The sequence below is a fragment of the Camelus dromedarius genome, unplaced genomic scaffold (genome assembly GCF_036321535.1).
Source record: "Camelus dromedarius isolate mCamDro1 unplaced genomic scaffold, mCamDro1.pat HAP1_SCAFFOLD_123, whole genome shotgun sequence".
NCBI classification, from domain to species: Eukaryota; Metazoa; Chordata; class Mammalia; order Artiodactyla; family Camelidae; genus Camelus; species Camelus dromedarius.
This window is the reverse complement of record NW_026989814.1, coordinates 620,494-633,369: the sequence shown is the minus strand read 5'-3', so window position 1 is coordinate 633,369 and position 12,876 is coordinate 620,494.

Below are 12,876 nucleotides of genomic sequence, written 5' to 3'. Positions count from 1 at the left end.
GAAATTCAAACCGGCACTAGGAAACAGACTGAGAAACCAGAGTAAAAGTTTCTCCTGCAACCCGTTCCCTTTCTGCTAGATGAACGAACGTCTCTCCACATGCTCAGTTCTGAGAGATAAGTATGTGTGAAAGCCTTCCTTCACCTAGCTTGTTGGGAACACAAAGCTTCTTTTCAGATGCAAACTCCACTCCATACATATACATGGGGAGGTACTAGCTCCAACGAGGTTTTACAGTGAAAACTGCAGGAACTTCAAACCGGCACTAGGAAACAGACTGAGAAACCAGAGTAAAAGTTTCTCCTGCAACCCGTTCCCTTTGTGCTAGATGAACGAACGACTCTCCACATGCTCAGTTCTGAGAGATAAGTGTGTGTGAAAGCCGTCCTTAAACTTGCTTGTTGGGAACACAAAGTTTCTTTTCAGTTGCAAACTCCACTCCATACATATATATGGGGAGGTACTAGCTCCAACCAGGTTTTACAGTGAAAACTGCAGGAACTTTAAACCGGCACTAGGAAACAGACTGAGAAACCAGAGTAAAGGTTTCTCCTGCAACCCGTTCCCTTTGAGCTAGATGAACGAACGTCTCTCCACATGCTCAGTTCTGAGAGATGTGTGTGTGTGAAAGCCGTCCTTCACCTAGCTTTTTGGGAACATAAAGTTTCTTTTCTTTTGTAAACTCCACTCCATACATATATATATGGGGAGGTACTAGCTCCAACTCGGTTTTACACTGAAAACTGCTGGAACTTCAAACCGGCACTAGGAAACAGACTGAGAAACCAGAGTAAAAGTTTCTCCTGCAACCCGTTCCCTTTGTGCTAGATGAACGAACGTCTCTCCACATGCTCAGTTCTGAGAGATAAGTGTGTGTGAAAGCTGTCCTTCACCTAGCTTGTTGGGAACACAAAGTTTCTTTTCAGTTGCAAACTCCACTCCATACATATATAGGGGAGGTACTAGCTCCAACCATGTTTTACAGTGAAAACTGCAGGAACTTCAAACTGGCACTAGGAAACAGACTGAGAAACCAGAGTAAAAGTTTCTCCTGCAACCCGTTCCCTTTGTGCAAGATGAACGAACGTCTCTCCACATGCTCAGTTCTGAGAGATATGTGTGTGTGAAAGCCGTCCTTCACAAACCATGTTGGGAACACAAAGTTTCTTTTCAGTAGCAAACTCCACTCCATACATATATATTTGGAGGTACTAGCTCCAACTCGGTTTTACAGTGAAAACTGCAGGAACTTCAAACCGGCACTAGGAAACAGACTGAGAAACCAGAGTAAAAGTTTCTCCTGCAACCCGTTCCCTTTGTGCTAGATGAACGAACGTCCCTCCACATGCTCAGTTCTGAGAGATAAGTGTGTGTGAAAGCCGTCCTTCACCTAGCTTGTTGGGAACACAAAGTTTCTTTTCAGTTGCAAACTCCACTCCATACATATATATGGGGAGGTACTAGCTCCAACTCGGTTTTACAGTGAAAATTGCAGGAACTTCAAACCGGCACTAGGAAACAGACTGAGAAACCAGAGTAAAAGTTTCTCCTGCAACCCGTTCCCTTTGTGCTAGATGAACGAACGTCTCTCCACATGCTCAGTTCTGAGAGATAAGTGTGTGTGAAAGCCGTCCTTCACCTAGCTTGTTTGGAACACAAAGTTTCTTTTCAGTTGCAAACTCCACTCCATACATATATATGGGGAGGTACTAGCTCCAACCAGTTTTTACAGTGAAAACTGCAGGAACTTCAAACCGGCACTAGGAAACAGACTGAGAAACCAAAGTAAAAGTTTCTCCTGCATCCTGTTCCATTTGTGCTAGATGAACGAACGTCTCTCCACATGCTCAGTTCTGAGAGATGTGTGTGTGTGAAAGCCGTCCTTCACCTAGCTTTTTGGGAACATAAAGTTTCTTTTCATTTGTAAACTCAACTCCATACATATATATGGGGAGGTACAAGCTCCAACTCGGTTTTACAGTGAAAACTGCTGGAACATCAAACCGGCACTAGGAAACAGACTGAGAAACCAGAGTAAAAGTTTCTCCTGCAACCCGTTCCCATTCTGCTAGGGGAACGAACGTCTCTCCACATTCTCAGTTCTGAGAGATAAGTGTGTGTGAAAGCCGTCCTTCACCTAGCTTGTTGGGAACACAAAGTTTCTTTTCAGTTGCAAGCTCCACTCCATACATATATATGGGGAGGTACTTGCTCCAAATCGGTTTTACAGTGAAAACTGCAGGAACTTCAAACCGGCACTAGGAAACAGACTGAGAAACCAGAGTAAAGGTTTCTCCTGCAACCCGTTCCCTTTGAGCTAGATGAACGAACGTCTCTCCACATGCTCAGTTCTGAGAGATGTGTGTGTGTGAAAGCCGTCCTTCACCTAGCTTTTTGGGAACATAAAGTTTCTTTTCTTTTGTAAACTCCACTCCATACATATATATATGGGGAGGTACTAGCTCCAACTCGGTTTTACACTGAAAACTGCTGGAACTTCAAACCGGCACTAGGAAACAGACTGAGAAACCAGAGTAAAAGTTTCTCCTGCAACCCGTTCCCTTTGTGCTAGATGAACGAACGTCTCTCCACATGCTCAGTTCTGAGAGATAAGTGTGTGTGAAAGCTGTCCTTCACCTAGCTTGTTGGGAACACAAAGTTTCTTTTCAGTTGCAAACTCCACTCCATACATATATATGGGGAGGTACTAGCTCCAACCAGGTTTTACAGTGAAAACTGCAGGAACTTCAAACCGGCACTAGGAAACAGACTGAGAAACCAGAGTAAAAGTTTCTCCTGCAACCCGTTCCCTTTGTGCTAGATGAACGAACGTCTCTCCACATGCTCAGTTCTGAGAGATAAGTGTGTGTGAAAGCCGTCCTTCACCAAGCATGTTGGGAACACAAAGTTTCTTTTCAGTAGCAAACTCCACTCCATACATATATATTTGGAGGTACTAGCTCCAACTCGGTTTTACAGTGAAAACTGCAGGAACTTCAAACCGGCACTAGGAAACAGACTGAGAAACCAGAGTAAAGGTTTCTCCTGCAACCCGTTCCCTTTGAGCTAGATGAACGAACGTCTCTCCACATGCTCAGTTCTGAGAGATGTGTGTGTGTGAAAGCCATCCTTCACCTAGCTTTTTGGGAACATAAAGTTTCTTTTCTTTTGTAAACTCCACTCCATACATATATATATGGGGAGGTACTAGCTCCAACTCGGTTTTACACTGAAAACTGCTGGAACTTCAAACCGGCACTAGGAAACAGACTGAGAAACCAGAGTAAAAGTTTCTCCTGCAACCCGTTCCCTTTGTGCTAGATGAACGAACGTCTCTCCACATGCTCAGTTCTGAGAGATAAGTGTGTGTGAAAGCTGTCCTTCACCTAGCTTGTTGGGAACACAAAGTTTCTTTTCAGTTGCAAACTCCACTCCAAACATATATATGGGGAGGTACTAGCTCCAACCAGGTTTTACAGTGAAAACTGCAGGAACTTCAAACCGGCACTAGGAAACAGACTGAGAAACCAGAGTAAAAGTTTCTCCTGCAACCCGTTCAGTTTGTGCTAGATGAACGAACGTCTCTCCACATGCTCAGTTCTGAGAGATAAGTGTGTGTGAAAGCCGTCCTTCACCAAGCATGTTGGGAACACAAAGTTTCTTTTCAGTTGCAAACTCCACTCCATACATATATATTTGGAGGTACAAGCTCCAACTCGGTTTTACAGTGAAAACTGCAGGAACTTCAAACCGGCACTAGGAAACAGACTGAGAAACCAGAGTAAAACTTTCTCCTGCAACCCGTTCCCTTTGTGCTAGATGAACGAACGTCCCTCCACATGCTCAGTTCTGAGAGATAAGTGTGTGTGAAAGCCGTCCTTCAACTAGCTTGTAGGGAACACAAAGTTTCTTTTCAGTTGCAAACTCCACTCCATACATATATATGGGGAGGTACTAGCTCCAACTCGGTTTTACAGTGAAAACTGCAGGAACTTCAAACCGGCACTAGGAAACAGACTGAGAAACCAGAGTAAAAGTTTCTCCTGCAACCCGTTCCCTTTGTGCTAGATGAACGAACGTCTCTCCACATGCTCAGTTCTGAGAGATTTGTGTGTGTGAAAGCCGTCCTTCACCTAGCTTGTTTGGAACACAAAGTTTCTTTTCAGTTGCAAACTCCACTCCATATATATATATGGGGAGGTACTAGCTCCAACCAGTTTTTACAGTGAAAACTGCAGGAACTTCAAACCGACACTAGGAAACAGACTGAGAAACCAAAGTATAAGTTTCTCCTGCATCCTGTTCCCTTTGTGCTAGATGAACGAACGTCTCTCCACATGCTCAGTTCTGAGAGATGTGTGTGTGTGAAAGCCGTCCTTCACCTAGCTTTTTGGGAACATAAAGTTTCTTTTCATTTGTAAACTCAACTCCATACATATATATGGGGAGGTACAAGCTCCAACTCGGTTTTACAGTGAAAACTGCTGGAACATCAAACCGGCACTAGGAAACAGACTGAGAAACCAGAGTAAAAGTTTCTCCTGCCACCCGTTCCCTTTCTGCTAGGGGAACGAACGTCTCTCCACATTCTCAGTTCTGAGAGATAAGTGTGTGTGAAAGCCGTCCTTCACCTAGCTTGTTGGGAACACAAAGTTTCTTTTCAGTTGCAAGCTCCACTCCATACATATATATGGGGAGGTACTTGCTCCAAATCGGTTTTACAGTGAAAACTGCAGGAACTTCAAACCGGCACTAGGAAACAGACTGAGAAACCAGAGTAAAAGTTTCTCCTGCAACCCGTACCCTTTCTGCTAGATGAACGAACGTCTCTCCACATGCTCATTTCTGAGAGATAAGTGTGTGTGAAAGCCGTCCTTCACCAAGCATGTTGGGAACACAAAGTTTCTTTTCAGTTGCAAACCCCACTCCATACATATATATGGGGAGGTACTAGCTCCAACTCGGTTTTACAGTGAAAACTGCAGGAACTTCAAACCGGCACTAGGAAACAGACTGAGAAACCAGAGTAAAAGTTTCTCCTGCAACCCGTTCCCTTTCTGCTAGGGGAACGAACGTCTCTCCACATGCTCAGTTCTGAGAGATAAGTGTGTGTGAAAGCCGTCCTTCACCTAGCTTGTTGGGAACACAAAGTTTCTTTTCAGTTGCAAGCTCCACTCCATACATATATATGGGGAGGTACTATCTCCAAATCGGTTTTACAGTGAAAACTGCAGGAACTTCAAACCGGCACTAGGAAACAGACTGAGAAACCAGAGTAAAAGTTTCTCCTGCAACCCGTTCCCTTTGTGCTAGATGAACGAATGTCTCTCCACATGCTCAGTTCTGAGAAATAAGTGTGTGTGAAAGCCGTCCTTCACCTAGCTTGTTGGGAACACAAAGATTCTTTTCAGTTGCAAACTCCACTCCATACATATATATGGGGAGGTACTAGCTCCAACTCGGTTTTACAGTGAAAACTGCTGGAACTTCAAACCGGCACTAGGAAACAGACTGAGAAACCAGAGTAAAAGTTTCTCCTGCAACCCGTTCCCTTTGTGCTAGATGAACGAACGTCTCTCCACATGCTCAGTTCTGAGAGATAAGTGTGTGTGAAAGCCGTCCTTCACCTAGCTTGTTGGGAACAAAAAGTTTCTTTTCAGTTGCAAACTCCACTCCATACATATATATGGGGAGGTACTAGCTCCAAATCGGTTTTACAGTGAAAACTGCAGGAACTTCAAACCGGCACTAGGAAACAGACTGAGAAACCGGAGTAAAAGTTTCCCCTGCAAACCGTTCCCTTTCTGCTAAATGAACGAACGTCTCTCCACATGCTCAGTTCTGAGAGATAAGTGTGTGTGAAAGCCGTCCTTCACCTAGCTTGTTGGGAACACAAAGTTTCTTTTCAGTTGCAAACTCCACTCCATACATATATATGCGGAGGTTCTAGCTCCAACCATGTTTTACAGTGAAAACTGCAGGAACTTCAAACCGGCACTAGGAAACAGACTGAGAAACCAGAGTAAAAGTTTCTCCTGCAACCTGTTCCGTTTGTGCTAGATGAACGAACGTCTCTCCACATGCTCAGTTCTGAGAGATGTGTGTGTGTGAAAGCCGTCCTTCACCTAGCTTTTTGTGAACATAAAGTTTCTTTTCAATTGTAAACTCCACTCCATACATATATATGGGGAGGTACTAGCTCCAACTCGGTTTTACAGTGAAACCTGCTGGAACTTCAAACCGGCACTAGGAAACAGACTGAGAAACCAGAGTAAAAGTTTCTCCTGCAACCCATTCCCTTTGTGCTAGATGAACGAACGTCTCTCCACATGCTCAGTTCTGAGAGATAAGTGTGTGTGAAAGCCGTCCTTCACCTAGCTTGTTGGGAACACAAAGTTTCTTTTCAGTAGCAAACCCCACTCCATACATATATATGGGGAGGTACTAGCCCCAAATCGGTTTTACAGTGAAAACTGCAGGAACTTCAAACCGGCACTAGGAAACAGACTGAGAAACCGGAGTAAAAGTTTCTCCTCCAACCCATTCCCCTTGTGCTAGATGAACGAACGTCTCTCCACATGCTCAGTTCTGAGAGATAAGTGTGTGTGAAAGCCGTCCTTCACCTAGCTTGTTGGGAACACAAAGTTTCTTTTCAGTTGCAAACTCCACTCCATACATATATATGGGGAGGTACTAGCTCCAAATCGGTTTTACAGTGAAAACTGCAGGAACTTCAAACCGGCACTAATGAACAGACTGAGAAACCAGAGTAAAAGTTTCTCCTGCAACCCGTTCCCTTTCTGCTAGATGAACGAACGTCTCTCCACATGCTCAGTTCTGAGAGATAAGTGTGTGTGAAAGCCGTCCTTCACCTAGCTTGTTGGGAACACAAAGTTTCTTTTCAGTTGCAAACTCCACTCCATACATATATAAGGGGTGGTTCTAGCTCCAACCAGGTTTTACAGTGAAAACTGCAGGAACTTCAAACCGGCACTAGGAAACAGACTGAGAAACCAGAGTAAAACTTTCTCCTGCAACCTGTTCCCTTTGTGCTAGATGAACGAACGTCTCTCTAAATGCTCATTTCTGAGAGATGTGTGTGTGTGAAAGCCGTCCTTCACCTAGCTTTTTGGGAACATAAAGTTTCTTTTCATTTGTAAACTCCACTCCATACATATATATGGGGAGGTACTAGCTCCAAATCGGATTTACACTGAAAACTGCTGGAACTTCAAACCGGCACAAGGAAACAGACTGAGAAACCAGAGTAAAAGTTTCCCCTGCAAACCGTTCCCTTTGTGCTAGATGAACGAACGTCTCTCCACATGCTCAGTTCTGAGAGATGTGTGTGTGTGAAAGCCGTCCTTCACCTAGCTTGTTGGGAACACAAAGTTTCTTTTCAGTTGCAAACTCCAATCCATACATATATATGGGGAGGTACTAGCTCCAACTCTGTTTTACAGTGAAAACTGCAGGAACTTCAAACCGGCACTAGGAAACAGACTGAGAAACCAGAATAAAAGTTTCTCTTGCAACCCGTTCCCCTTGTGCTAGATGAACGAACGTCTCTCCATATGCTCAGTTCTGAGAGATAAGTGTGTGTGAAAGCCGTACTTCACCTAGCTTGTTGGGAACACAAAGTTTCTTTTCAGTTGCAAACTCCACTCCATACATATATATGGGGAGGTACTATCTCCAAATCGGTTTTACAGTGAAAACTGCAGGAAATTCAAACCGGCACTAGGAAACATACTGAGAAACCAGAGTAAAAGTTTCTCCTGCAACCTGTTCTCTTTGTGCTAGATGAACGTACGTCTCTCCACATGCTCAGTTCTGAGAGATGTGCGTGTGTGAAAGCCGTCCTTCACCTAGCTTTTTGGGAACATAAAGTTTCTTTTCAATTGTAAACTCCACTCCATACATATATATGGGGAGGTACTAGCTCCAACTCTGTTTTACAGTGAAAACTGCTGGAACTTCAAACCGGCACTAGGAAACAGACTGAGAAACCAGAGTAAAACTTTCTCCTGCAACCCATTCCCTTTGTGCTAGATGAACGAACGTCTCTCCACATGCTCAGTTCTGAGAGATAAGTGTGTGTGAAAGCCATCCTTCACCTAGATTGTTGAGAACACAAAGTTTCTTTTCAGTTGCAAACTCCACTGCATACATATATATGGGGAGGTACTAGCTCCAAATCGGTTTTACAGTGAAAACTGCAGGAACTTCAAACCGGCACTAGGAAACAGACTGAGAAACCAGAGTAAAAGTTTCTCCTGCAACCCGTTCCCTTTATGCTAGATGAACGAACGTCTCTCCACATGCTCAGTTCTGAGAGATAAGTGTGTGTGAAAGCCGTCCTTCACCTAACTTGTTGGGAACACAAAGTTTCTTTTCAGTTGCAAACTCCACTCCTTACATATATATGGGGAGGTACTAGCTCCAACTCGGTTTTACAGTGAAAACTGCTGGAACTTCAAACCGGCACTAGGAAACAGACTGAGAAACCAGAGTAAAAGTTTCTCCTGCAACCCGTTCCGTTTGTGCTAGATGAACGAACGTCTCTCCACATGCTCAGTTCTGAGAGATAAGTGTGTGTGAAAGCCGTCCTTCACCTAGCTTGTTGGGAACACAAAGTTTCTTTTCAGTTGCAAACTCCACTCCATACATATATATGGGGAGGTACTAGCTCCAACTCGGTTTTACAGTGAAAACTGCAGGAACTTCAAACCGGCACTAGGAAAAAGACTGAGAAACCGGAGTAAAAGTTTCTCCTGCAACCCGTTCCCTTTCTGCTAGATGAACGAACGTCTCTCCACATGCTCAGTTCTGAGAGATAAGTGTGTGTGAAAGCCGTTTTTCACATAGCTTGTTGGGAACACAAAGTTTCTTTTCAGTTGCAAACTCCACTCCATACATATATATAGGGAGGTACTAGCTCCAACCAGGTTTTTCAGTGAAAATTGCAGGAACTTCAAACCGGCACTAGGAAACAGACTGAGAAACCAGAGTAAACGTTTCACCTGCAACCTGTTCCATTTGTGCTAGATGAACGAACGTCTATCCACATGCTCAGTTCTGAGAGATGTGTGTGTGTGAAAGCCGTCCTTCACCTAGCTTGTTGGGAACACAAAGTTTCTTTTCAGTTGCAAACTCCACTCCATACATATATATGGGGAGGTACTAGCTCCAACTCGGTTTTACAGTGAAAACTGCAGGAACTTCAAACCGGCACTAGGAAACAGACTGAGAAACCAGAGTAAAAGTTTCTCCTGCAACCCGTTCCCTTTGTGCTAGATGAACGAACGTCTCTCCACATGCTCAGTTCTGAGAGATAAGTGTGTGTGAAAGCCGTCCTTCACCTAGCTTGTTGGGAACACAAAGTTTCTTTTCAGTTGCAAACTCCACTCCATACATATACATGGGGAGGTACTAGCTCCAACCAGGTTTTACAGTGAAAAATGCAGGAAATTCAAACCGGCACTAGGAAACAGACTGAGAAACCAGAGTAAAAGTTTCTCCTGCAACCCGTTCCCTTTCTGCTAGGGGAACGAACGTCTCTCCACATGCTCAGTTCTGAGAGATAAGTGTGTGTGAAAGCCGTCCTTCACCTAGCTTGTTGGGAACACAAAGTTTCTTTTCAGTTGCAAACTCCACTCCATACATATATATGGGGAGGTACTAGCTCCAACACTGTTTTACAGTGAAAACTGCAGGAACTTCAAATCGGCACTAGGAAACAGACTGAGAAACCAGAGTAAAAGTTTCTCCTGCAACCCGTTCCCTTTCTGCTAGATGAACGAACGTCTCTCCACATGCTCAGTTCTGAGAGATAAGTGTGTGTGAAAGCCTTCCTTCACCTAGCTTGTTGGGAACACAAAGTTTCTTTTCAGTTGCAAACTCCACTCCATACATATAAATGGGGAGGTACAAGCTCCAACCAGGTTTTACAGTGAAAACTGCAGGAACTTCAAACCGGCACTAGGAAACAGACTGAGAAACCAGAGTAAAAATTTCTCCTGCAACCTGTTCCATTTGTGCTAGATGAACGAACGTCTCTCCACATGCTCAGTTCTGAGAGATGTGTGTGTGTGAAAGCCGTCCTTCACCTAGCTTTTTGGGAACATAAAGTTTCTTTTCATTTGTAAACTCCACTCCATACATATATATGAGGAGGTACTAGCTCCAACTCGGTTTTACAGTGAAAACTGCTGGAACATCAAACCGGCACTAGGAAACAGACTGAGAAACCAGAGTAAAAGTTTCTCCTGCAACCCTTTCCCTTTCTGCTAGGGGAACGAACGTCTCTCCACATGCTCAGTTCTGAGAGATAAATGTGTGTGAAAGCCGTCCTTCACCTAGCTTGTTGGGAACACAAAGTTTCTTTTCAGTTGCAAACTCCACTCCATACATATATATGCGGAGGTACTAGCTCCAACCAGGTTTTACAGTGAAAACTTCAGGAACTTCAAACCGGCACTAGGAAACAGACTGAGAAACCAGAGTAAAAGTTTCTCCTGCAACCTGTTCCCTTTGTGCAAGATGAACGAACGTCTCTCCACATGCTCAGTTCTGAGAGATGTGTGTGTGTGATAGCCGTCCTTCACCTAGCTTTTTGGGAACATAAATTTCCTTTTCAATTGTAAACTCCACTCCATACATATATATGCGGAGGTACTAGCTCCAACCAGGATTTATAGTGAAAACTTCAGGAACTTCAAACCGGCACTAGGAAAAAGACTGAGAAACCAGAGTAAAGGTTTCTCCTGCAACCCGTTCCCTTTGTGCTAGATGAACGAACGTCTCTCCACATGCTCAGTTCTGAGAGATAAGTGTGTGTGAAAGCCTTCCTTCACCTAGCTTGTTGGGAACACAAAGTTTCTTTTCAGTTGCAAACTCCACTCCATACATATATATGGGGTGGTACTAGCTCCAACTCGGTTTTACAGTGAAAACTGCAGGAACTTCAAACCGGCACTAGGAAACAGACTGAGAAACCAGAGTAAAAGTTTCTCCTGCAACCCGTTCCCTTTGTGCTAGATGAACGAACGTCTCTCCACATGCTCAGGTCTGAGAGATAATTGTGTGTGAAAGCCGTCCTTCACCTAGCTTGTTGGGACCACAAAGTTTCTTTTCAGTTGCAAACTCCACTCCATACATATATATGGGGAGGTACTAGCTCCAACCAGGTTTTACAGTGAAAACTGCAGGAAATTCAAACCGGCACTAGGAAACAGACTGAGAAACCAGAGTAAAAGTTTCTCCTGCAACCCGTTCCCTTTCTGCTAGGGGAACGAACGTCTCTCCACATGCTCAGTTCTGAGAGATAAGTGTGTGTGAAAGCCGTCCTTCACCTAGCTTGTTGGGAACACAAAGTTTCTTTTCAGTTGCAAACTCCACTCCATACATATATATGGGGAGGTACTAGCTCCAACACTGTTTTACAGTGAAAACTGCAGGAACTTCAAATCGGCACTAGGAAACAGACTGAGAAACCAGAGTAAAAGTTTCTCCTGCAACCCGTTCCCTTTGTGCTAGATGAACGAACGTCTCTCCACATGCTCAGTTCTGAGAGATAAGTGTGTGTGAAAGCCTTCCTTCACCTAGCTTGTTGGGAACACAAAGTTTCTTTTCAGTTGCAAACTCCACTCCATACATATAAATGGGGAGGTACAAGCTCCAACCAGGTTTTACAGTGAAAACTGCAGGAACTTCAAAACGGCACTAGGAAACAGACTGAGAAACCAGAGTCAAAGTTTCTCCTGCAACCTGTTCCCTTTGTGCTAGATGAACGAACGTCTCTCCACATGCTCAGTTCTGAGAGATGTGTGTGTGTGAAAGCCGTCCTTCACCTAGCTTTATGGGAACATAAAGTTTCTTTTCATTTGTAAACTCCACTCCATACATATATATGAGGAGGTACTAGCTCCAACTCGGTTTTACAGTGAAAACTGCTGGAACATCAAACCGGCACTAGGAAACAGACTGAGAAACCAGAGTAAAAGTTTCTCCTGCAACCCTTTCCCTTTCTGCTAGGGGAACGAACGTCTCTCCACATGCTCAGTTCTGAGAGATAAGTGTGTGTGAAAGCCGTCCTTCACCTAGCTTGTTGGGAACACAAACTTTCTTTTCAGTTGCAAACTCCACTCCATACATATATATGCGGAGGTACTAGCTCCAACCAGGTTTTACAGTGAAAACTTCAGGAACTTCAAACCGGCACTAGGAAACAGACTGAGAAACCAGAGTAAAAGTTTCTCCTGCAACCTGTTCCCTTTGTGCAAGATGAACGAACGTCTCTCCACATGCTCAGTTCTGAGAGATGTGTGTGTGTGATAGCCGTCCTTCACCTAGCTTTTTGGGAACATAAATTTCCTTTTCAATTGTAAACTCCACTCCATACATATATATGGGGAGGTACTAGCTCCAACTCGGTTTTACAGTGAAAACTGCTGGAACTTCAAACCGGCACTAGGAAACAGACTGAGAAACCAGAGTAAAAGTTTCTCCTGCAACCCGTTCCCTTTGTGCTAGATGAACGAACGTCTCTCCACATGCTCAGTTCTGAGAGATAAGTGTGTGTGAAAGCCGTCCTTCACCTAGCTTGTTGGGAACACAAAGTTTCTTTTCAGTTGCAAACTCCACTCCATATATATATATGGGAGGTACCTGCTCCAAATCGGGTTTACAGTGAAAACAGCAGGAACTTCAAACCGGCACTAGGAAACAGACTGAGAAACCAGAGTAAAATTTCTCCTGCAACCCGTTCCCTTTCTGCTAGATGAACGAACTTCTCTCCACATGCTCAGTTCTGAGAGATAAGTGAGTGTGAAAGCCGTCCTTCAACTAGCTTGTTGGGAACACAAAGTTTCTTTT